A 26,691-nucleotide genomic window follows, 5' to 3' on the forward strand; every position below is an offset into this window, starting at 1 on the left:
GCAGCTGAAGCTAGCTCAGTTGTGAAATTTAAATCTGAGGTAGATTTCTGTTCAGCAAAGTTATTAAGGGATATGGGCCAAAGGTAGGGATATGGAGTTAGCACGGATCAGCCATGATCTCATTGAATGGCGGGATAGGCTCGAGGGGCTGAATGGCCTACTACTGTTCATATTGTAAGGGCCACTCCTGTTGATTCCCTTATTTTCCATTTCATTTATTTTGCCACTATCATTTTCGATCCATGGATGTTTAATGGACATGTACCTTTAAACCGCGCAGATGAAGTGTTTGCAATCTAGTGCGTTGTGTTAACCTTTGAACAGTCGGCATTTTGGCACCCAAGGGAGATTGGAGGGATTCAGCTTGAGTGGTTGCTTGGTGGCCAATGAATTGGCAAAAGGCTGTATTCTGCCCGGCGACAGGTGGTGATTGGATCCTATCCGAGAGAGATGGTTCCCAGAGAACCAAGGAAAGGACAGTCAGGCTGTGAACACTCAGAGAAGAAACTGTGTAAGTCTCTCTCTCTCTCCCTTTCCTCAGAAATGCTGCACAGCTGCTGTATTTCTGAATCTACAGAGAACCTGGATGAATCTGCAGTGCAAACCCTTAGAGACTGAAAGCAGAAACCTCGAACTGAAAGCCTGGACTGAAGGAAGGTGGGAGAGAAGACAACCATCTGCAACAAGGACTCTTATCCTTTAACTGTCACCATTACTTATACACCCCTCTTTTCCCTCTGTGTTTGTTTGTCTTGTGTATGTGTGTGTAGAGGGTGGGGTGAATTAAAGTGGGGGGATGAGGAATTATATATTTGTTAGCCTGTTGTACTTGCTGCATATTTAATTATAGTTATTGTCATTGATAAAAATTAATGTTTTGGGATTTACAAACCTGGTGACTGTAATTATTGGGCAGTCAAAAATTTGGGAGTTTTTCGAAGAATTATTGTTTAATTTCAATTGTGTTGTGACTCCGGGTCCAGTGGGGCTGGAATTGACCGCACACTAGCTCAGGGGGTGGTAATACTACATTCCTATTTTCCTGTGTAAATCTATTTAATTGTCTGCGAATCGTGTTTGGACACCCTGAAGTTGTGATAGGTGATTTATAAACAATTGTTTCATTCCTTTTCTGCTCAATGTAATTGTCCTAAAATAACAAGGCAAGGCTGGGACAAGGCAACCCGAATGTGAGAGTAATGTCCAGCTCCCGCATGCACCCTGACTAAAGTGATGGCAGCAGTGTGTGCAGAGGGCTGTGCCCAGCACCATGTCCTCAGAGAGACAGGCAGACAATGGGGGAGGCTCGGTGTGATGACACAATCAGATTTTGTCGCACTGGTTAATTTTCAGCAAGAGGGGACATGAGCAAGATTTTTAAATATTTAAAATGGGCTTGAGTAGAGGAGGCAGAATTTCCCAGTGAACAGCTCCCTCCAATTTCAGGAATGTCGGGAAGAGTGAGATGAACAGTGTCAGGTTCCGGGGAATATTGACAGAACGGTGAAATAGGTAGAGTCGGGACAGATGAAATTTATCACAAAGAAGTGGAAAGTGACTCAGTTTGGTAAAGATGAGGAGAGGCAATGTGAATGAGTTGGTACAATTTTAAACAGGGTGCAGGGGCTGAGAGAGCTCGGTCGGTACGGGCACATTCCTTCAAACCTGTAGGACAAGTTAAGAAGGCTGTTTAATAACGTACACAGACCTGATGTTGTTGGGGGTGAACTAGTGATGTATTCGGGGAGGTTATGGTACCTGCATCAGCGATGGTCACTCATGTATTAATGTTTTGCAATGTCCAATTTGTAACTTTTTTGGAATTCTCAAAGCCGACCTGAATAACAGAAATAACGTTTTGGGGTTACCACCTCTATTCAGAGCTGATATGGCGACAGGAGAAAGATTTTACAATGCCATGCTCCCAGGGAGGAGTCACAGTCCCATGGAATATTGGGTTATAACATCACAATGGCAATTCCCCAGCCCATTCTCCTCTTCACTGGGAATGTTTGGTTACAGGATTCCCCTCTATGGAGTGATGTCATTGTGAATGCACTTACTGGTTACATTCAGCTGTGATCCATTCCCACTGATATCTCCCCACACGGAGCAGTAATAGACGGCAGTGTCACTGGGCTGCACGTTGCTGATTGTCAGGGTGAAGGTTTTATTGGACGTGTCTCGGGAAGGATGGAAACGCTCAGTGAAACCTGGACTCCGTCGTGTGTTGTTCTTTATATCATGTGTTAAAACCTTCTCCATATCTTTCCCTGGCAGCTCCCGGTTCCAGTGAACATCGGTGTGTGTCACTGCGGCGTGAAAAATGCCAATCCAGGTGCAGTGGTGAGCTTGGTTTTCAGCTCCAACCACTCTGCTTGATGAGCTGCCTGCCACTCAAAGGCAGGAGACTTTTTCACCAGGTGTCTGAGGGCCGTGGTGTGTGAGGCCAGGTTAGGGATGAACTTGCCCAAATAGTTTACCATGCCTAGGAAGCGCAGCACCGCCTTCTTGTCTTCAGGGGTCTTCATGGCTTCGATGGCCTAGACCTTATCTGTGTCCGGGCGCTCACCCTGCTGAGATATCTGGTCACTTAAGAACTTAAGTGTCGACATGCCAAAGCAACACTTGGCCCTGTCAGCTTGAGGCCATTGGCATGGACACGGCGGAATACCTGCTGGAGACGAGAGATGTGCTCTTCGGGTGTTGTGGACCATATGATAACGTCGTCCACATACACACGAACCCCTTCAATGCCCTCCATCATCTGCTCCATGATTCTATGGAAGATCTCTGAGGCCGAGACAATGCTGAACAGCATACGGTTATAGCAGTACCTGCCAAAGGGTGTGTTGAAGGTGCAGAGCCTTCTGATGTGTTGGGTGTTCTGGATCACATACAGGTCACCAACACTTGAAATAGTGCAACACTATTTTATTGAATCATTAACTGTTCAAACATACTTAGACTGTGGGTTAATACGATACTAGCTTTAACTAAAGACCTTTGCCTTGTCCCAACCAGTCGATGCACTCAGCACATGGTGAATGTCTGTGTTACAGGCTGTGAGCTCTGTCCTCCTAGCGAGCGGCAACTCGAATGAGCGGAAACTCTGATGGTCCCTGTCTTGACAGTGCGTGTGCTCTCACTGGTGATTGGCTGCTGTGTTGTGTGTGTTGATTGGTCCCACTGTGTGTCCATCAGTGTGTGTCTGCACCATGATATACTGGTGTATATTATGACATCCCCCCTTTTATAAAAATGTACCTGCGTGGCAATAAATAGTGTATGGTGAATGTTCGTGACTACGTGTGTGCGAAATATTTACCGGACTATGTACGTAAAAACTAAGCTATTTACATGGGAAGGTGCCTGGTGCAGAAAAAAACAGTGTGTCACAAGAATAACGAGATGAACACTATATACAAACCAATGAACGATTAAACGGAAGAACAGAACGAATCAGAAAGTCCATAAATCCACAAAGTTCACAAATTAAGTCTCTGAGGTGGGCGACGAATTCTGGTTGACTGTCAGGGTGGCACACCACTCATCGTCTGGGTCGATGCTGTATACCGACAGCGGCTGGTGTCTTTGCTTCGGGGACAGCCTGTTTTTCGTTACGACACCGACTCAAAAAGGCGCCTTCTGGTCCTCGGTGTCACTGCTGTGTGGGAGGTCCGCATCGGACTCGGTGACCGCGGGTTGAATTGCCCGAACAGCACGGTAGCATTGTGGATAGCACAATTGCTTCACAGCTCCAGGGTCCCAAGTTCTATTCTGGCTTGGGTCACTGTCTGTGCGGAGTCTGCACATTCTCCCCGTGTGTGCGTGGGTTTCCTCCGGGTGCTCCGGTTTCCTCCCACAGTCCAAAGATGTGCGGGTTAGGTGGATTGGCCATGATAAACTGCACTTAGTGACCAAAATTGCCCTTAGTGTTGGGTGGGGTTACTGGGTTATGGGGATAGGGTGGCGGTGTTGACCTTGGGTAGGGTGCTCTTTCCAAGAGCCGGTGCAGACTCGATGGGCTGAATGGTCCCCTTCTGCACTGTAAATTCTATGATAATCTATGATAAAAAAAACATTCCTGCGAGGCTGGCTGAAGTGATGAGTTGGCAGGCTGAGCTGCTCGACAGAAGGCAGCATAGTGGCCAAGTCTTCCACATCGTAGACATGGACGAGATTTTGCGGGGCATTGCCGCTTTAAATGGGCAGAGCCACAGTTGCCACACGTTGTGACGTCATCACGTTCGCTGCACCACCGCGCATGCGTGGTGCGGTCGTGCGTGGTGCACGCCTGCGCATTACGTCCCTCAACGTCGCCGTCACCTCGTTTGGTGCATACAAGCGCAGGAGGCTGTGAAAAGCGCGCGAAATAGACATAGAACATAGAACGATACAGCACAGTACAGGCCCTTCGGCCCACGATGTTGCACCGAAACAAAAGCCATCTAACCTACACTATGCCATTATCATCCATATGCTTATCCAATAAACTTTTAAATGGCCTCAATGTTGGCAAGTTCACTACTGTTGCAGGTAGGGCATTCCACGGCGTCACCACTCTTTGCGTAAAGAACTTACCTCTGACCGCTGTCCTATATCTATTACCCCTCAGTTTAAAGCTATGTCCCCTCGTGCCAGCCATTTCCATCCGCGGGAGAAGGCTCTCACTGTCCACCCTATCTAACCCCCTGATCATTTTGTATGCCTCTATTAAGTCTCCTCTTAACCTTCTTCTCTCCAACGAAAACAACCTCAAGTCCATCAGCCTTTCCTCATAGGATGTTCCCTCCATACCAGGCAACATCCTGGTAAATCTCCTCTGCACCCGCTCCAAAGCCTCCACGTCCTTCCTATAATGCGGTGACCGGAACTGTACGCAATACTCCAAATGCGGCCGTACCAGAGTTTTGTACAGCTGCAACATGACCTCCTGACTCCGGAAATGACCGCCCTCATCCAGGCTGAGGCCTTGGAGGTGCTCAATCACTTGGACCCATTCCGCCTCGCAGGGACCTTGCCGCGTCGTTTCAGTCGCTTGTTTCTGGGAATACCGACTTGTGGCGTTTTCATGTAAGACACAGGTCTCGAGGGCGGTCGCTAGGGTGATTTGCTTTACTTTGAGGAGCTGCTGACATAGGGGGTCCGACTGAACACCGAAAACGATCAGGTCGCATATCATGGAGTCGGACGTGGGCCCTAAGGTTTGAAATCATCAAGCCAGACATGGCCTCCCTGCCCGACGCATGTGCATGCAAGCAGCTAAACCTTGTGCAGCGGGTCTACACAATGCCCTCCCAGTCGTAGCTGCAAGATTGCGTAAGGATGCGGAGGTGCGTGAGAAAAGATTGGAAAGGTTCATCCTTATCCTACAAATGCTACTGGAACACGTAGCATTCAAAACTTTCATTCACCTCTACGCTGCAGTGAGTGTCAAACTTGAGGAGGACCGTCTTGAACTTCATCTTATCTTCATCATCTGCAAAGGTGAAAGAGTTGAAAATGTGGGTGGCATAGTCCCCGGCCGTGGAGAGGAGAAGAGCAGTCTTTCTGGTGTCCGAGGCGCCCTCCCTGTCCGTGGCTTCGAGGAAGAGCTGGAAGCACTGTTTGAAAATCTTCCAGTTGGCCCCAAGGTTGCCGGCGATGCGGAGCGCCGGCGGCGGGCTGATGTTGTACATGTTGCAGGATGATGGAATGCTGGCTGCAGGTTGGTCTAAGAAGTGCTAGTATCCCACCACCCCTGGTATCATGATGTGTTGGGTGTTCTGGATCACATACAGGTCACCAACACTTGAAATAGTGCAACACTATTTTATTGAATCATGAACTGTTTAAACATACTTAGACTGTGGGTTAATAAGATACTAGCTTGAACTAAAAACCTTTGCCTTGTTCTAACCAGTCAATGCACTCAGCACATGGTGAATGTCTGTGTTGCAGGCTGTGAGCTCTGTCCTCATAGCTAGCTGCAACTCGAATGAGCGGGAACTCTGATGCCCCCTGTCTTTACAGTGCGTGTGCTCTCACTGGTGATTGGCTGCGGTGTTGTGTGTGTTGATTGGTCCCACTGTGTGTCCATCAGTGTGTGTCTGCACCATGATATACTGGTGTATATTATGACATCTTCTGCTGGACTCAGCCAGCTGGATTTGCCAGAATCCATGTGACGCATCTAACTTTGTGAAAAACTGGGCGTGTGCATCTCACTTGTCAGTGTCCTCCCGCTCCGGGATGGGGTAGTGTTCCCGCATTATATTCTGATTGAGGTCCTTGGGATCAATGCAGATGCGCAGCTCCCCCGAAGGCTTTTTTACACATATCATCGAGCTGACTCAGTCAGTCGGTTCTGTAACTTTGGAGATGCCGCCCTGGTCCTGAAGATCCTTTAGCTGAGCCTTCAGACGCTCCTTCAGTGGAGCCGGGACCCGGCGTGGTGCGTGGGCCACAGGCGTGGCATCAGGCCGTAGCAGGATCTTGTACCGATGTGGCAGAATGCCCATCCCGTCAAACACACCCGGATACTGAGCGAGGATGTCGTCAATGCCGGCTTGAAGATCCACGTTGGGGGAGGGCATTGTGTAGACCCGCTGCCAAGGTTTAGCTGCTTGCATGCACAAGCGTCGGGCAGGGAGGCCATGTCTGGCTTGATGATTTCAAACCTTAACCTTGCGCGAATGCTCCTGTTGGAGACGAGCAGCTGGCAGGATCCCAGTGCTGTGATGGCATTGCCGTTCTAGTCCAGGAGCTGGCAGACTGCTGGAAGGAGCTTGGGTGGCTTCTTGATGCGGTTGAAATCTGCCTGTGAAAGGAGATTGGCAGAAGCACCTGTGTCCAGCTGTAACTGGATAGAGCATTGATTTACTTGCATCACCGCTCGCCATTGGTCCGCAGAATCCGCAGTGAGGATGGGCAGGCACCGTGATGATGTCGGTCAGGCATGTTCACGTGTGGTAATGATGCCCACATGGCAGGGGAACTCCAGGCAATCGTCCTCTGGATCCGTTGGACTGCCAGGATCAGAATCCTGTAAACCTTGTTGGACACTCCGAACGCGCCTGCGTTGGAATTGGGAGTGCTGGCCCTTGACTGGTGGTGCAGACCTGCACAAGGCTGCATAGTGTCCAGGCTCTCCGCAATTTAAACAGCACCTGCTTCTTGCAGGGCAGTGTTTCTTTAAGTGGGCGGTGCTGCAGTTCGGGCACGTCATGACGTTGTTACGCTCCGTCCGTCGTCGCACATGCGCAGTGCGGTCGGCAGACATCAGCACCTGCGCAGTGTGGGTGTCGGCCGCTTCGTTAACCCGTTCGCATCACGCATGCGTGGGGCTCCAGGAAAAGCGCGCGAGATGGCCGCTGTCTTCAATGCTGAGGTGCTGCATCCGGGCGATGACCTGTACACTCTCTGCCTCGTGGGAGGCAAGTTTCTCATTTTCAGCCGATTTGTATTGGGAATACCGATTTTTGGCATGCTCATGCACTGTATATGTCTCAATCGCGACCGACAGGGTCAAATGCTTGATTTTCAAGAGCTGCTCTCTCAGAGGATCAGAGTGAACTCCAAACACGATTTGGTCTCTGATCATGGAGTCGGCAATATCACCAAAGTTGCAGGACAGCGCTAGTAGACGGAGATTAGTTAAGAAGGAGATGAAAGATTCATCTTTACCTTGTAGGCGTTGTTTGAATCTCTAGCGCTCGAATATTTCATTGGAGTCCACTTCACAATGACTATCAAACTTGTCCAGGATGGTCTGAAACTTTGTCTTGTACTGGCCTTCGGTGAAGTTAAACAAGTTAAAGAGTTGGATGGCTTGATCCCCCGCAGTTGAGAGGAGAAGCGCGATCTTTCTTGTATCAGGCGCACCCTCGAGGTCTGAGGCTTCGATGTACAGCAGAAACTTGGCTTGAAAGTCCGTCAATTGGCACTGAGATTGCTGGAGGTCCGCAGCTGTTGAGGAACCTGGATCTTCTCCATGGTGCCGGGATACATTTGCTGGTCGTCACGGAACAGATTGAGGTAAACAACCTAGGAATAGCAGTCTTCTGGTACCATGTCGTGTTAAGCACACTGAGGTAACACGGGCTGCAACTGGTGCAGCTATAACTGAAATATACTCCAGACCTTGAAGTTAGTTCAATTTGATTTATTGAACCTGTCACACAGTTAGCTCAGTTCTCTATGAGTTCGACTCTCTGCTAACCTAGTGTGATTACTCTGTCTGACTGAACCAGACTGGCTCTTAGCCATGTGCTGTAGGTGTTATGTGATATATACACCTGACTCACTCTGTAGATGTCCCCAGTTGAAAGAGGTGGAGTGTGAGTGCCTCGTGCTTTTTATAGTGGGAAACCACCCCCAAGTGTTCTGGCTGCTGATTGGTTATGTCCTGTTCTCTGTGTTCATTAGCTGCCTGTCTGTATCTCATTATGTGCATGTCTGCATATCGTGACAAAGTCCAGCAGTCTGACACACACCGATAACTGGGCTGGGGACTCAGTCTTATCTCCGACTTTTCCATCGAACCGCGAGGAATCCCAAACTATCACCTTCCAAAACAGGAATATCTGACCCAAAATACACGTCGCCCAGCAATAACTAGCAAATCGAATTCCAAAACATAACCACACCAAACAAAGTCAACCCTGGGTGTTTACTTACTGATTGTGAGACCGAGGGCCAGAGTCAGCGCTGAGAGAATCCAGTCAAACATTTCAAACAAGCTGGTTTTTCAAAGGTGAAATTCCTGATCTTTCACACCGAGTATAATCTGATACTGCTGAAGTTTGAGATGTAACTGACTCTCACTACGGTTCACGTAACTCGAATACCAGTCACAGAAAGAGGAAGGAATAACAAGAGAAAGAGGGACTGCGCTCTGATATACAATTCACAAATCAGGAACAAGAGGGCAAACAGATTGGCACCAATCACCCTTCAATGTCTCTTTTATTGAATCCAGTGACTCCCACTCAAGTCCAGGTCCACAGGCACTGTGTAAACTTCAGGCTGTGGAACCAATTCACCCAAAACGGGATAGGGCGGGGAGTGGGCCGAGGTAGAGTGATCAGTCAGCGGCTAAGTGCAGACTCGATGGGCCGAATGGTCTCCTTGTGCACTGTAGCAATTCTATGACAATGTAAAACCTGCCATTGTGATACCGTTGGGTGAAAATGAGCTGCTGAATTTCCTACTTTACTCGGCAGACAGCTGCTGTGATGTACTGGGACAAGTCCAGCTGATGTGAAAGGTGCTACAGAAATGTAACTGTTCTTTTTTTGGCTCTTTATTCAGGTACCTTCCTTCCAGAATAGCAACTTTGATAAGAAATACATCCGAGTTTGTTGCTGACTCAGTTTTCAGTGCTGGCCGTATATGGAAAGGACACAAACCCCTTCTTGATGGAAATGTCACTGAGGAAGCTGTAAAAGGGGAAGTTGAACTTTAAACAATACCACAGGAGTTTATTTTTGAACAAAGAACAAAGAACAAAGAAAAGTACAGCACAGGAACAGGCCTCACATTTGCCCTGATTAAACTCCACCTGTCATCTCTCCGCCCAAGTCTCCAAACGACTTAAATCCTGCTGTATCCTCTGAAAGTCCTCATCGCTATCCGCAATTCCACCAAACTTTGTGTCGTCTGCAAACTTACTACTCAGACCAGTTACATTTTCCTCTAAATCATTTATATATGCTACGAACAGCAAAGTTCCCAGCACTGATCCCTGCGAAACACCACTCGTCACAGCCCTCCAATCAGAAAAGCAGCCTTCCATTGCTACTCTCTGCCTTCCATGACCCAACCAGTTCTGTACCCATCTTACCAGCTCACCTCTGACCCGTGTGACTTCACCTTTTGTACTAGTCTGCCATGAGGGACCTTGTCAAAGGCCTTACTGAAGTCCATATAGACAACATCCACTGCCCTACCTGCATCAATCATCCTTGTGACCTCCTCGGATTGAACATGTCTCAATGCGCGCTTTTATTTGTGGAGTTGTGGCCTCTGCACATTTGACTGTCCAATAGCAGGGTGCACAATGCTGCTGGCCTTGTCACCTCTCCACTGAAGTCTGCGTTGAAACATTTAAGGAAGACAATGGTTTCATGGACATCTTTCGATTTTTAATTCCAGATTTATTTCCTTCAATTCAAATTTCTCCATCTGGTGGGATTTGAACCTGTGTCTCCACAGTATTACTCTGGGTGTCTGGTTTACTAGTCCAGTGACAATACCACTACACCACTGCCTCCTGAAGAGAAATACAAGGACAAATAGGCTTGACAGAGATCCTCTTTTTATTTACAGATTGTCCCAATTGTGGTGCAAAGGAAAATGTGATGTTGTAAACTGAGGACATACTTTGGCTGCCTCCCCCGAATCCCCCAACAACCCCCATCCATCTGAAACCCTCGTCATTGCTCACTTTCAAATAGAACGCCCCTAATGCTCTCCAAGCCAGCCTCACATCTTCCACCCTTCATCAACCTGAACTCACCCGAAACTCAGTCCCGATGTTCTATTTCTCACCATGGGGAAGTATGCTTGAAATGAAATGAATGAAATGAAAATGAAATGAAATGAAAATGAAATGAGATTGGGAAGTATGCTTTGGAGCATGCCCAAGCCGGGCAGGAAAATCCCTGGCTGGGAAGCCATTATCTCTCTTTGACTGAATAAGCAATCGCTGTCGCTATTTTGAAACTCCTCTCCACGTGGAAACTCCTCGAGTGGAACCATCCTCTCCAAGTCCACTCTATCCAGGCCCCGCAGTATCTTGTACGTTTCAATGAGATCCTCCCTCATCCTTCTAAACTCTGAGTGTAGTCCGAGAGTCCTCAACCATTCTTCATATGACAAGCTCTTCATTCCAGGGAACAGTCTTGTGAACCTCCGCTGGTCCCTTTCCAAGGCCAGCACATCCTTCCTTAGATACGGGGCCCAAAACTGCTCACAATACTCCAAATGGGGTCTGACCAGAGCCTGAGATAGCCTCAGAAGAACACCCCTGGGCTTGTATTCTAGGCCTCTTGACATGAACGCTAACATTTCATTTGCCTTCTTAACTGTCAACTGAAGATGCACATTGACCTGAAGAGAATTGTGAACAAGGACTCCCCAGTCCCTTTGTGCTTCTGATTTCCGAAGCATCTCCCTATTTCAAAATAGTCTATGCCTCCATTCTTCCTACCAAAATGCATAACCTCTTTTCCAGATTGTTTTCCAGCTGCCACTTCTTTGCCCACTCTCCCAGCCTGTCCAAGTCCATCAGCAGCCCCCCTGCTTCCTCAATACGACCTGTCCCTCGACATATCTTTGTATCATCTGCAGACTTAGCAACAGTGCCTTCAGTTCCTTCTTCCAGATCGTTCATGTATATTGTGATGTCGACTAAAATCAAGGATGGTCTAGTGAACCTTTATAAATGACGGGTCCAGTCTCAATGGAGGTTTGCGTCTAGCTCTGGGCACCACACTTTAGAAAGGAAGTGAAGGATGCTGGATAACCTCAGCAAGTCTGGCAGTGTATTTGGAGAGGGAAACACGTTTCGGATCTAAATGACCTTTTAATAGAACTGGAATGTGGATCTGATTCCAGAGGAGTACATCTCTGTGAGGGCCTCCTCCAGGAACCACAGACAGCACACGCATAACTCTGGATACCAAAGGAGATATGGAAAATGCTCCCTGAACAACCAGCATGGATAAGGCTACCTGCTACGAGACTTTCTGTCTCAAAGCACACAGCACTTCCGGAAACTCGGAGTCAGGAGAAAATAAGCAGCAAGTAATTTGTCAATGATTGTTGAACCCAATCATTGTCTCTGGTGGTGATTGAAGGAGTCTTCCTGTTGTTGAACCCATGTTCAGCGCCTCCTGCGGAGGAGGTGGTCGTGATTGGTTCTGTGCCAGCTGGGCATTGGAGTGGTTCTTCTGGCCTCCGCTGATGACATGTCCTCATGTTCATGAACCCTGCTGACCTGCAGCGGAAGCTGCGTCTCCTCCCTGGATCCACTGGGCCGAGTGCTCCCGACTCCGGGTCAGTCCGTGGCGGATGGACATCCCTCCCAGAGGAGATCAGGCCTTTCACCTGGAGCAGGACCAGCCTCCTCTACTTGGGCGTCCATCTTTGTCCGGCTGAGGAATCCTGGCCGGCTAACGGGCAGGAGCTGGAGGCCAAGGCCACCGCTCGCCTGAGAGAGTGGACAGGACTGCTCCGAGTGCTGTCTTACAGGGGCCGAGTTCTGGTCATAAACCAGCTGATTGCCTCCATGTTGTGGTACCGGCTGGTCACATTGGGCCCTCCCACTGACTCCGTCACAGAAATCCAGAGAATGTTCATACAGTTCCTCTGGGACAAACACTGAGGATTCCCGGACACCTAAATCCCGACTGTATACCACGGCACCACCACCTCTGCTGGGTGTGACCTGTCGGTGAGACAGGTCATATTGAAGGATGGTGACAGTGTCTGGGGTCTGTCAGTATCACCGTGTCAGGCTGCTGTTTGACTAGTCTGTCAATTCCCTCTCCCAATTTTGGCTCCTGAATGTTAGGAAGGGGACTTTGTGGTGCCGCGGTCGATGCCGGGTGCCGGGGTCGATGCCGGGTGAATGTTTGGCACCACGTTTACCCCTTTGCGTCTCAGATATGCTGATCAAACACCCAGCTCTCTGAAATCATGTTCACGGTGCTCCACCGACAGATAATTCAACCGGTCCCATTCAACACTGGACACCAGAGGGAGGGCCTCACCTGGCGAGCTGCACTTCACTCACAACTTTGGGGTTGGGGATTTCGATGTTTTTATATTTATTTACGGGGCATCGCTGGTTAGGCCGGCATTTATTGCCCATCCCTAGTTACCCTTCAGAAGGTGGGGGTGAGTTGCCATCTTGAATCGCTGCAGTCCCTGGCGTGTAGGTGCACCCACTGTGCTGCTAGGGAGGGAATTCCAGGATGTTGCCCCAGTGCCAGTGAAGGAACGGCGATATATTTCCCAGTCGGGGTGGTGAGTGACTTGGAGGGGAACCTCCAGCTGGTGGTGTTCCCAGGTATATGCTGCTCTTGTCCTTCTAGATGGTAGTGCTTGTGGTTTTGGAAAGTGTTGTCTAAGGAACCTTGGTGAGGTACTGCAGTGCATTTTGTTGATGGTACACACGGCTGCCACTGTTTGTCAGTGCTGGAGGGTTTGAATATCTGTGGAAGGAGGAGCAATCAAGCGGGCTGCTTTGTCCTGAGTGCTGTTGGAGCTGCACTCATCCAGGCAAGTGGAGAGTATTCCATTACACTCCTAACTTATGCCTTGTAGGTTGTGGCAGGCTTTGGGGGTCAGGAGGTGAGTTACTCACCATAGGATTCCTAGCCATTGACCTGTCCTGGTAGCCACAATATCAATATGGCTAGTCCAGTTCAGATTCTGATGAATGGTAACCCCCAGGATGTTGACTGTGGGGGATTCAGCGATAGTAATGCCATTGAATGTCCAGGACCGATGGTTAGATCCTCTCTTGTAGGAGACGGTCATTGCCTGGCACTTGTGTAGCGCAAATGTTATTTGCCAATTGTCAGCCCATTTAACCTGAGGATCACCACACCTCAGGCGAGGGGCAAGGTTGAGAAGGCGAGGCCTGAATGTATAACCTCAGCTGGTGACGAATGTGATATAAAATAGTTACTTTAGAGATATTAGTTACTGTAATGTAGAGATATGCCAGTCTCATTCTGGTGAGTTCACAGACAAAGGATTTCAGACCGCATGGCAAAGCAGGAAGAGGTGTGTCCACCATAGGAGGAGAAAAGGATGCTGGGTAATAGGGGCCAGAGGAAGGGATTGGAAGTGAGCCAATCAGAATGTCTGACTCGGCCAGGAGGGGTATAGGCTGACCTATGGGAATCGTGTATGTGAAACTTGATACCATTTGAATTGATTTGCAGAGATCCCTTTGTCTCTTTGTTCATTCGCTTTCCGGGATGTAGGAGACTAGATGTGTCCTATGCTTCTGTGAAATGGAACAATCTTGCAAGCTAAATAAAATAACTAATGCTGTACCTTCAAATCCATCTCGACTTTTATTGAGGCCAGACTGACGGGTAAAGAAATTTAGGATTTGTCAATTGGTGCCGAAAACCCGGGATTTCTCAAGACGGTTCTGACCAACTGCGAAATCAGAATTAGACTGATTATGAACAGGAAGAGTGGGAAGAAGGGGCCCACAATGTATAGCTGGAAAATCACCGCGCATTGCTTTTTCCCCTCTTCTTATCGTCTGATTAGTCTGGTCACTCGCGGTTGGTACGGAAAGATCGTCTCGACGAAATCAAAGGTCAGTCTAGGGATTAGAAATTTAATTGATGGGATTTCATATTGTTGATTCGGCTTGGGTTATGTTTTTGGGTTAATGGGACATCTAAAATGATGATTCAATTCCAAGTAAAAGTGTTTTTATGGCTGATGGGACTTCAGTAGTGGAGGTTCTGTCCAGTATATGTGTTTAAGGGCTGATGAGACTTCAGTAGTGGAGGTTCAGTCGAGTATATGTGTTTAAGGGTTGATGGGACTTCAGTAGTGAAGGTTCAGTCCAGTATAACTGTTTTTAAATCTGAAGATGATTCAATTCCATGTGTGAGTGTTTTAAATATATAGTTGATTAAGCTAAAATTGTACCATTGGATTGTGGTGGCGAAGGGCGCAGTTCTGAGGACTAGTTGAGATTGTGGGGAATGCTGCATATTGGTTGAAGCAGAAGTCTCTCAAAGGGTTAACAGCAGCAGCCAAAGTTATAGACGACAGACTGTGCTTCTCACTCAGGCCTTGAGATAACAGCAGCAGCCTGTCGTGTAATCGGATACCTTTCCTTTGAGTCAGTGAACTCCAGCAAAGTTACGTTTTGAATTAATTAAAGGAAACCAGTGGGTTTCTCCACCTCTTTGATAAAAGTTATTATTTTCGAAAGCAATTGATTGAAATTGCCAGAATCTTAAGTTTTACTTACTTGAAATAATGTTTATCTCATTTTATTTGTGAATTAATAGAAAGTTAAAGAAGATCACTGACACCATTTTAAAAAGTGTAAATCTGGAGATGATAGTTGACTTTGCCAACATTTTTGTGAATGTAAGAAAAACTTGTTAAAAGAAAAATTGTTAAGATAAAGAATTAATTAAGTTGTAAATGTTATACAAGTTTGTGTTAAGCAAATCGTAGATTTAGTTCTGAGTTGAGATCAGAGCTAAGCTTGCAAGTTGCAGTAATTCAATTTGAATTTTCAAACATTTTTATGTTTAAAAAAAAAACACTGTTAGAACCTTTTCAATCGTTTTGCCAAGAAAAAAAAAACAAAAACGCGCAAGTAGAGACAGGAAAGGCGCGGGTCAAACAAAAGGTGAGCTACGTAGTTCAATGGCTGGCCTTGAATTGACAGAAAATGATAAATTCAATAATTTAGAAAAGTCACTAAAAGTTCCGACTGCACCTGTAGCATTGTCTGCACTAATTCCAGAACCACCAGAGTATAATAATTGATATCCAGTCACTGCTCCCCAGATTCCAATTATGCCAGTAACTCAAGGCCTTTTGGGTGATAGTGTGGGTCCTGATTTACCATCTTCACGATCAGTAGAGAAAGAGGAGCTCTGTTCCGCAAGCCCAGTTAGCTCTAGGACCAGATCTTGGACAGCGAGAGAAGGGCTTGATCCTAACCAAAAACAATTAAGCATACCACCTAAATCCCTCCAAACCAACGGGAAACCGGAAGGTTCGAGAACAAAGGGAGCTGCAACAGATGATTTTGAAGAGAAAGAACTCCCTCTAGTGACAGGGAGGGACGTCGAAGTCTTGGAAGAACCAGAGGAAATAGCTAGAGTGCCCCCTGGTGAGATTTGGAGACAGTTGCCGATTAGGGAGGAAACCAAACCCACCCAAAGGGACCCTCAGCTCCTTTTTATGGCCCACCGTATGCATCAACAGCTTTACAACCGCCGACCCTCTGAGGGGCCATTGGTCTACTGGGAGAAGAGGACGGGGCAGATATAGAGGGAGCAATGCATGTTTTAATTGCGGCCATGCAGATCACTGGCAACAGGAATGCCCCTTTAAAAGACAGGCAGTAGAAGGAGATTATCCGACCCAAAGGAGGGGGTACCCACCAAGGGGAAGACAGACGAGATACACTGACTTCTCCCAGGCAAACCCTTTCCCAACATAGGATTGACTAGTTAATTTAGTCATAAGGACTCTCCAATCGGACAGGGAACCTATTATCTCTCTGCAGATAGGAGATCAACATCACTCATTTGTAATCGACACTGGAGCAGCCATGTCTTCTGTGCAATCAGAACTTCGACTACCACTATCCGACCACACGCAGCAATTGTCGGGGTTCCAAGGACAGGTGTGTGAGTATCCTATTTCTGAACCTGTGACAGTCATTTACGAGAATAAGTCTGCAGATCATCAGTTTGCAGTGACTACTGGATTGGACTGTAACTTGTTGGCCCGAGATTTACTGTGTATCTTCCAGCTACAGCTAGAGTGCGGAGACGAGGGGGTAACGGTTAAATCATGGAGGATGAGCGAACAGTGCTATATTTCTATCACCCCCCAGTGGTGGACGTTAGACATTGAACATTCACTGCATCACGTTACCCTGGCCTATGACAGAACTGGACAAAACAGGGAGTTGGAGGACAAATACCGGCCATTAATTGGGACCGAATGGCCAGTCAAGGTTACAGCCACAGTCACGGGAAAAGAAGGTACAGCCGATTTTGTTACAATACCACCACATTTATGGCCACAGTCAGCTTCGGTAAGCCCTCATATTACATGTCAGGTCCACGGCCAGTACCATGCCAGGGATCTGGGGCAAATGGTAAGGAGGGCAGTGGATCATTCAGATCCAACAGAGTACGCACTTGAAGTCATGCCAGACGGCACTGCCATAACATATTTTGAGGTCCCTGAAACAATTAACACTCGACTGCAGCATCACTGGGGACATGATGTTTTGGAATATGTCAATCCACAGGTCTGGGCGAAATACCCATCACAAGTGGGAAAGACAAATGTTACACCTATAAAGGTAACGATTAAGGATCATGTAAAGCTACCTTCCATTCGGCAATACCCCCTGAAATCCCAAGCTGCTCCGTCTAAAGACAAATTAATTCAAGAGCTGTTGCAACAGGGTATTTTGGTCCCTTGCCAATCAGAATGTAACACCCTCATACTTGCTGTGCCTAAACCAGCCAAACCAGACCAGTACCGAATAGTACAGGATTTACGTTCAATCAATGCCACCGCATAGCCGTTACATGCTCTCACCCTCCAACAGGATATTACGGTGTATAGCTCCCACTCGGTCATCACACTACTGAGGCAACTGCAGACTCAGCATCTTACCGCAGCTCGTCAGAATAGGTATGAGGTATACCTTTTGAACAATCCACGTCCGACATTTAACCACTGTACCACTATCAATCCAACCTGTTTTCTTAGTGGTCCCCCTGTCCATGAAGACACACCTGGCCACGACTGTTTAGCCTTGATTCAGGAAACTACCACAATAAGGGGCGATTTGAGTGACATTTCGTCAGAACAACCTGACATGATTATGTGTGGTCAAATATCCCACCGGGGTTTAGTTAATGACTTACTGCAGGCCCTTCTTATGCCCGCACAGATTTCCGTTATTAAATGCGCTGCCCACACAAATGGTAAGACCCCAGTTGACGTTGGTAATGAACAAGCAGATTGTGCAGCGCGGACAGCCGTGCAAATTCAGCAAGTGATGGTGCCTAAAATGTTAAGTCAGACTAAATGATCTACTATAAATATGTCTGCTTCTGACAAGTCAATGCCAACCATCCAAGACGTCATAAGGTTACAGGAGGACGCTCCTGAGAGTGATAAACAAATGTGGAAACGGTTAGGTTGTACATATGATTCTGTTTCCTCTTTATGGACCACGCCAGCACATCAGACTTGTATGTCTGATGTACTGGCTTAATGGGTCATTGAATGTGCTAAAATGCAGGGGTTGGCCCAGAGTATCAGTAATCGGTGTTTGATTTGTCAGCAATATAACACCGGAAAAGGTATCCCTTGTGGGAAGGGGCAAACCCCGTTGCCCAGTGGTCCCTTTGAGACGCTGCAAATGGATTACATTGAGTTGGAAAGGTGTCAAATATGTTTTGGTCATTGTGGATGTGTTCAGCAGATGGGTCGAGGCGTATCCGACTATCGATAATAAAACTGCTACTGTGGTTAAAGTCTTGATGCGGAAAATCATTCCCCGTGCTATTTTCCAGGTGTGGAGCATGATGGGGTGGCTACGCACCGTCTGTGTGATATTTGGCCTCACTTCGCTTGGAGTGTTATTGGCGACAGACATGGAAAAGGGGAATATTATCTATATTTGTAACCCCAACCAATCTACAAGGATACATCACCTATGCAAAGGTGATGTTCTTCGCTGCCCCCATATACGAGGACATGGTATCGACTCATGGAAGATCGTCAAAGTTAAGGAGAATGCAGGACTCATGAAGCAATTGCACCGGTCCCGGCGATGGGAAGGGAATATTTTATAGAAACATTGCCTTGTTTTTGGAAAACATGTAAATTTGATTTTGGATGTGTTAAGATTGGTGCAATAAAGGTAACATCAGGCCGTCAGGAGAGCGTAGGAAGAGGCTATGAGAAAGAGAGAGGGACTAGAGAGAGGACGGGGCGTGTGAGAAGGGAAGTACAGCTAGAACGTAGGTTACCGGGAGATACACTTAAGTTAGTTAAAGGCCAAACTGAGGAAAACCTGGGTAGTATGAATCTCTTCTACCAGATTTACCATCGCTTGTATGGCCACGGACAGGTTGTCTGCTATCCGAACCCTGCAGCAGTGTCTGGGTTATTTTCTGTTTCACCGCTTTGGGGCACTCCCCAAACAGTGGTTCATTGTCAGCATTCCGAGCCACTGCCCGAGCAAGTCACTCTTCCTTACGATCCGGGTTCAGCACCACCGGCTATTTGCCTTCCCCTTCCTCGGGATAATTCCCATTCACAGTATGATAGGTTGCAACGGTGGAGGGCGTATATACCTAGCCACTTCACTCCCAATAGGGATTCCCGGTCGTACGAGAATTGTTTCAGCAGTGAAGGATACGGCTGTTTGCTGGAAGAGGTGGAAACGAATATAACATGTCTGTTCCCCACCTGTACGGACAGGAGGTGCCATATCACCCAGGCGTCTGGCCAATGCGTTTGTTACAACACCACTTGCGTTCCATTGAACGCCGGCCTCCAGCTCCTTTGTGGCTGGGCGAATGTCTCTCATATCGCTGTTGGGACTAGGGCTTTCCGCATTGCTAGGCGGCCCGAATGGGCGTTTCGAAGCTGGATAAACTGGGCTACTGGGGGATCCTTACGCAACCGATATACTGATTGTGATGCTAGCCTGCACACGGAACAAGGATACTACTTTTTCTTTAATGGCACAGCGACCAATGTTTTGTCACCCCCATTTCCCCGCCAAATTGCTATAAGGACTCTAGTCCCTACCACAGTCCCCTGCCCTGCGGCGTGGAAGCTGCATAATCAGTTAGCACGCCGGGCAGTCTCGGCTGAATTTTGCGAGAACTGGAAAAAAGCTCAGGTTCTCGCACCCAACCGGGGCCACTCAGCCGGGTGGGGGACTCTGAGCGTCTTGACACTGGGAGGTGTGGGGGGTTCCTTGGCTGTCAGCAATAGGAATTATTTTATTTGTGGCCTTACCATCTTGGGAAATGAAACCTTGGGAGCCCTCGGGGCAATAACCAAGGAATTGTCTCAGCTACGGTTGTTTGCAATGCAGAACCGGTATGCTCTTGACTATCTTCTGGCCCGTGAGGGTGGGGTATGCGCCATAGTGCAGGGCAAGTATATCATGGGAGTTCAGGACTTGACCGCTAACATCACTAAATTAATGGATCACATACGGGATCACCTGGATGGAATGCAGGATCCTGGCACTTGGGGTAACTGGGGATTTGGAGGTTGAAAGGGCTGGTTGATAAATATGGTCATGTATTTAGTGGTGGCTATCGGCTGCATGTTTGTGGGCCCAGCCATCCTTAAATGTGTGATGGGTAGAATGCGGGGTACACTGGAACAGATCAACGCCCCTAAAATCTTAGCTGTCAAAATCTATGAGGGTGCAGCAGATGAAGGGGGGCTACGCCAGGAATTGGAAATGCAGTGACAGATCTTTTTAGATGAGGGACCGTAGCTATGGATTGGATAGTTTGGTTATCATGGAATGATAAAAGGAGGGAATGACGAATGTGATATAAAATAGTTACTTTAGAGATATTAGTTACTGTAATGTAGAGATAGGCCAGTCTCATTCTGGTGAGTTCACAGACAAAAGGATTTCAGACCGCATGGCAAAGCAGGAAGAGGTGTGTCCACCAATGGAGGAGAAAAGGATGCTGGGTAATATGGGCCAGAGGAAGGGATTGGAAGTGAGCCAATCAGAATGTCTGACTAGGCCAGGAGGGGTATAGCCTGACCTATGGGAATCATGTATGTGAAACTTGATACCATTTGAATTGATTTGCAGAGATCCCTTTGTCTCTTTGTTCATTCGCTTTCCGGGATGTAGGAGACTAGATGTGTCCTATGCTTCTGTGAAATGAAACAAGCTTGCAAGCTAAATAAAATAACTAATGCTGTACCTGCAAATCCATCTCGACTTTTATTGAGGCCAGAATGACGGGTAAAGAAATTTGGGATTTGTCACTGGTACAGAAATTGAACCCGCGCTGCTGGCCTCGCTTGTCTCGCTTGGGTAAGAGGACCAATCTCTGTCTTACAAAGGAAATTAGGGATAGCATCCGATCCAAGGAAGAAGCACACAGATTGGCCAAGAAAAATAATAAGTCTGAGGATTGGGAGCAGTAAAGAATTCAACAAAAAAGGATCAAGTGATTGATTAACAAGGGGAAAATACAGTCCGAAAGTAAGCTTGCAGGGAACATAAAGACAGACTATAACAGTTTCTATAATACATAAAGAGAAAGAGATTGGTAAAGACAAATGTCGGCCCCCTACAGACAGAAATGGGGGATTGTATAATTGGTGACAAAGAAATGGCTGAGCAATGGAATACATACTTTGGTTCTATCTTCACAAAAGAGGACAAATTAGATACCAGAAATGTTGGAGATTGAAAGGCTGAGTGAGAGGGAAGAACTGAGGGAGATCAATATTAGGAGAGAAATGGTGTTGGGGAAATTGATAGGACTGAAGGCGGATAAATCCCCAGGGTCTGATAATCTACATCCCAGAATACTGAAGGAAGTGGCTCTGGAAATAGTGGATGCATTGGTGGTCATCTTCCAGGATTCTATAAACTCTGGAGCAGTCCCTGCTGATTGGAGGGTGGCTAATGTCACTCCAATATTCAAAAAGGGAGACAGAGAGAAAGCAGGGAATTATAGACCAGTAACCCTAACATTGGCAGTGGGGAAAATGCTCAAATCCATTATCAAGGACTTTGTAGCGGGACATTTAGAAAGCTGTGGCAGGATCAGTCAGAGTCAGCAGGGATTTATGAAGGGGAAATCATGCTTGACAAATCAAATGGAATTCTTTGAAAATGTATGTAGTAGAGTTGACAAGGGGCCTGTCGATGTGATATATTTGGACTTTCAGAAGACATTTGACAAAGTCCCGCATCAGAAATTATCGTGCAATATTAAAGTGCATGGAATTGGGGAAGTGTATTGAGGTGGATAGAAAACTGGTTGGGAGAGCAGAAACAAAGAGCACGGATTATTGGGTCCTTTTCAAATTGGCAGGCAGTAACTAGTGGAGTACCACACGGATCGATACTGGGACCCCAGCTATTCACAAGAGATATTGATGATTTGGATGAGGGAACAAAATGTAACATCTCAATGTTTGTAGGTGACACCAAGTTGGGTGGGAGGGTGAACTGTGATGAGGATGCAGCGATCCTACAGCATGATCCGGACAGGTTGGGCGAGTGGGCAAATCAATGGCAGATGCAGTATAATTTGGATAAGTGTGAGGAAGCAAAAACAGGAAGGCAGATTACTACCTGAATGGTTGTAAATTGGGAGAGGAGAGTGTGCAGCGGGACCTGGGTGTCCTTGTGCACCATTCGCTGAAGGTAAGCATGCAGGTACAGCAGGTGGTAAAGGAGGCGAATGGCATGTTGACCTTCATTGCGAGAGGTTGAGTACAGGAGCAGGAATGTGTTTTTGCAATTATACAGGGCCTTGGTGCGGCCACACCTAAATATTATGTGTAGACTTCCAGTAGCGGCCATGACCTGCTAGGTCACACGAACGGCAGCTCCCGCCGGGATCGGTGTTTTGGGCCGCTAAAAGGAGCGGCGGCGGCAATTAACAGGAGGGTCCGGCATGGGAACAGACGTGGGAGAGCCCCCCCCCCCCCCCGCTGGTGCATGGAGAGGACCAGGTGCGGAGCCGGCAGATGCGCGAACCCGGGGAAGAAGGTCGAGAAGGTCCGGCAGGACAAAATGGCGGCCGGAGAATATCGGGAGGTGTGGGCCCAGTGGGCCAGACAACAGCAGGAACTCCTGAAAAACTGCTTCATGGAGCTGAAAAGGGAGATGCTGGCCTCCATGGAGAGAATTGTGGTGACCCAGAAGGCGCAGGAAAAGGAGATCAAGGAGGTGAGGAGGAAGGTGGCGGAGAACGAGGACGAGATTCTGGGCCTGGCGGTGAAAGTGGAGGCGCACGAGGCGCTCCATAAGAGATGGCAGGAGAGGCTGGATGGCCTTGAGTGCAGATCTCGGTGCCACAATCTGCGGATCCTGGGCCTTCCTTAAGGAGCGGAGGGGGAGGACGCGAGCACGTACGTGGCCACAATATTGGGGACGCTGATGGGCGCGGGGGCCTTCCCACGGCCCTTGGAGCTGGATGGGGCGCACAGGGTTCTCGCTGGAAAGCCGACGGTAAATGAGCCACCGAGGGCGATGGTGATACGGTTTCAGCGCTTGGCAGACCGGGAGCGAGTCCTGCGGTGGGCGAAGAAAGAGCGGAGCAGGAAGTGGGAGAGTGGCGAGATCCGAATTTCCCAGGACCTGGGAGCTGAGCTGGCGAGGAGGCGTGCAGGGTTTAACCGGGCAAAGGCGGTCCTTCACGCCAAAGGGGTGAGGTTTGAGCTCCTGCACCCGGCGAGACTGTGGGTAACATACCAGGACAGGCAACACTATTTTGATACCCCAGACGAGACGTGGTCGTTCATCAGGCAGGAGAAGCCGGACCTGAACTAAGGGACTGTTGTATGGGGGTGAAATGTGCGGGTGGGGTGGGACCGAGGGGAGGACTGCGGGTAAAGCATAAGTTTATGGGCACGTCTGCCCTAGTTTGGTTGGGGTTTGTTGTTTGTTTTGCTTGTTTTCCAGGTGTTTTGTTTTACAGGTGTTCGGTGCTAGGGGGTGGGAATCGCCCGGGACGGGCTGTCCGGGGCACGGGGAGGTCCCAGATGGCGCTTGCCCCTCTACCCTGATAGGGTGGCCCGAAGGGGGCAACAAGTTAAGGGTGGATATATAGAGGCGGGAGCGGCCGGGGTCAGCATGGGTGAGCTGACTCACGGAAGCAAAATGGGGGGGAAACCAGAGCTAAGCGGATGCTTGGCCGGGGCGGGGGGGGGGGGGGTTTGGGGGGGGGGGGGGAAGGGGGGGAGGTTTGGGGGGGGGGGGGAAGGGGGGGAGGGGTGCTGCTTTGCTGACTGAAGGGGAGCCAGGTGAGGGGTATGGATGGAGAGTCGGCCGGGGGGAGAGCTGGAGGAGGGAGGCCGGGGCACGCGGTTGGCCGAAAAAGGGAGATGGCTAGTCGGCGGGATGGGGGGATGGTTACCCCCCCACCACCCCCCCCCCCCCAAGCAGGCTGATCACATGGAACGTGAGGGGCCTGAATGGGCCAGTCATGCGGTCCCGCGTGTTCTCGTATTTGAAGGGCTTGAAGGTAGACGTGGCCATGTTGCAAGAGACGCACTTAAAGCTCGCTGACCAGACGAGGCTAAGGAAAGGATGGGTTGGACAGGTGTTTCACTCGGGGTTAGACTCAAAGGCCAGTGGAGTGGCTATTTTGATCAGTAAATGAGTGGCGGTTGAGACGGGGAGTATCGTGGCGGACAAGGGGGGCAGGTATATATTGGTGAGTGGCAAGCTGCAGGGGGCTCGGGTGGTGTTAGAGAATATATATGCCCCGAACTGGGTCAATGCGGACTTTATGACGCGTGTACTGGGTAGGATCCCGGACTTGGAGATAAGTCAACTGATTATGGGAGGGGACTTTAATACGGTCTTGGATCTGGGCTTGGATCGTTCCAAATCCAGAACGGGAAAGAGGCCGGCGGCGGCCAGGGCCTTGTGGGAGTTCATGGACCAGATGGGGGGAGTGGACCCCTGGAGGTTTACACGGCCAAGGATGAAGCAGTTTTCCTTTTTCTCCCATGTCCATAAAGTCTATTCACGAATAGACTTCTTTGTGTTGAGTAGGGCATTAATCCCGAGGGTGGAGGGGGTAGAAAGATCGGCCATTGCGGTCTCGGACCATGCCCCGCACTGGGTGGACCTGCGACTGGGGGTGGAACGGAGTCAGCGCCCTCTCTGGCGACTGGATGTGGGGCTGCTGGCGGACGAAGAGGTGTGCGGGTGGATAAGGAGGAGTATTGAGAATTATGTGGGAACGAATGACACAGGAGAGGTGACAGTGGCAGTGGTTTGGGAGGCTCCGAAGGCGGTCAGTAGGGGAGAGTTAATCTCCATTAGGTCCCACAGAGAGAAGAAGGAGAGGGCGGAGAGGGAGAGACTGGTGGGAGAGATACTCAGGGTAGATAGGAGGTACGCGGAGGCCCCAGAGGGGGGCTGTTGAACGAGCGCCGGAAATTACAGGCGGAGTTTGACTTGCTGTCCACGGGGAAGGCGGAGGCGGAGCTGAGGAAAGTGAAGGGGGCAGTTTATGAGTATGGGGAGAAGGCGAGTAGGATGCTGGCGCACTAGCTGCGCAGGAGGGAGGCGGCCAGAGAGATTGGAGGAGTGCAGGATAGGGAAGGCAACATGATGCTGAGCCCAGAGAGGGTCAATGAAGTCTTCAGGGAGTTCTATGGAAGGTTATACAAGTCGGAACCCCCCCCCCCAACCCCCCGGGGAGGGGGAAGGGATGAGGCGGATCATGGACCGGTTGAGGTTCCCAAGGGTGGAAGCAGAGCGAGTGCAGGGACTGGGGGCCCAGATTGGGTAGGAGGAGGTAGTCAGGGGGCCGGCAGGCAGGTAGACGGGCAAGGCCCTGGGCCCGGGCGGCTTCCCCGTCGAAGTTTATAAGAAGTTCTCGGAGCTGTTGAGCCCGCTCCTCGTGAGAACCTTCAATGAGGCAAAGGAGAAAGGGATCCTCCCTCCGACAATGTCGCAGGCATTGATCTCGCTTATCCTGAAGAAGCAGAAGGATCCGCTTCAGTGTGGGTCCTACAGGCCGAGATCGCTCCTGAACGTGGATGCCAAGCTGTTGGCAAAAATTCTGGCCACGAGAATAGAGGACTGTGTCCCGTGAGTGATTGGGGAGGACCAGACGGGGTTTGTTAAGGGCAGGCAGCTGAACGCGAATGTGAGGAGGTTCCTGAATATTATCATGATGGCTTGGGGGGGTGGGGGGGTGGAGGTGGTGGCTGCGATGGACGCGGACAAGGCCTTTGACAGGGTGGAGTGGGAGTATCTGTGGGACGCACTAGGCAGGTTTGGATTTGGGGAGGGATTTATAGGGTGTGTCAAGCTGCTGTATCAGGCCCTTGCAGCGAGTGTGTCCACAAACCGGCTAAGGTCGGAATATTTCAGTCTGCACCGGGGGACGAGACAGGCTCTGCCGAACTTCTGCAGTTATTACTGGGCGGCCAATGTGGCCATGATCAGGAAATGGATGATGGAGGAGGGGGCGGCGTGGGGGCGGTTGGAGGTGGTGTCGTGTAGAGGCACCAGTCTAGGGGCACTTGTTACGGCTCCGCTGCCGTTCTCACCGGCGCGATACACCACTAGTCCGGTGGTGACAGCAGCAATAAGGATCTGGGAGCAGTGGAGGAGACACAGGGGAGAGGAGGGGGCCTCGGTGTGGACCCCGATATGGAATAACCACAGATTTGCTCTGGGTGGGTTGGATGGGGGATACCAAGGCTGGTATAGGGCAGGTATTAGGAGGATGGGAGACCTGTTTATTGACGGGACTTTCCCTAGCATGCAGGTGCTGGAGGAGAAGTTCGGCCTGCCCCCGGGGAATGCGTTCAGGTACCTACAGGTTCAAGACTTTCTTAGAAAATAGGTGGGGACATTTCCACTGCTACCCCCTCGTAGGATCCAGGACAGGGTGGTGTCTGGCATAATGGTAGGGGAGGGGAAGGTGTCGGACATATATCAGGAGCTGCAGGAGGTGGAGGAAGCCTCAGAGGAGGATTTGAAGGGCAAGTGGGAGGAGGAGCTGTGTGAGGAGCTGGATGAGGGTCTGTGGGCCGGCGCGCTGAGCAGGGTGAACTCCTCCTCATCATGTACCAGGCTCGGATTAATCCAGTTTAAGGTGGTGCATCGGGCGCATATAACGGCGGGAAGAATGAGTAAGTTTTTTGGGGTGGAGGACAGTTGCTCGAGATGTGCAGGGAGTCCGGCGAACC

At 49.3% G+C, this 26,691-nt stretch overlaps 1 protein-coding gene across 1 annotated transcript in view; it reads left to right on the forward strand.

The window, feature by feature from the left end:
• The first annotated feature begins 1,432 nt into the window (after positions 1 to 1,432).
• LOC140428531 (immunoglobulin kappa light chain-like) overlaps positions 1,433 to 26,691 on the forward strand; it is a 36,690-nt gene continuing 11,431 nt past the window's right edge. Inside the window, exon 1 of the mRNA XM_072515101.1 lies at positions 1,433 to 1,512. The gene's annotated coding sequence lies outside the window, so the exon portion shown is untranslated. The remainder of the gene's footprint in view (positions 1,513 to 26,691) is intronic.

Source organism: Scyliorhinus torazame, chromosome 1 (genome assembly GCF_047496885.1).
Source record: "Scyliorhinus torazame isolate Kashiwa2021f chromosome 1, sScyTor2.1, whole genome shotgun sequence".
Classification (NCBI taxonomy): Eukaryota; Metazoa; Chordata; class Chondrichthyes; order Carcharhiniformes; family Scyliorhinidae; genus Scyliorhinus; species Scyliorhinus torazame.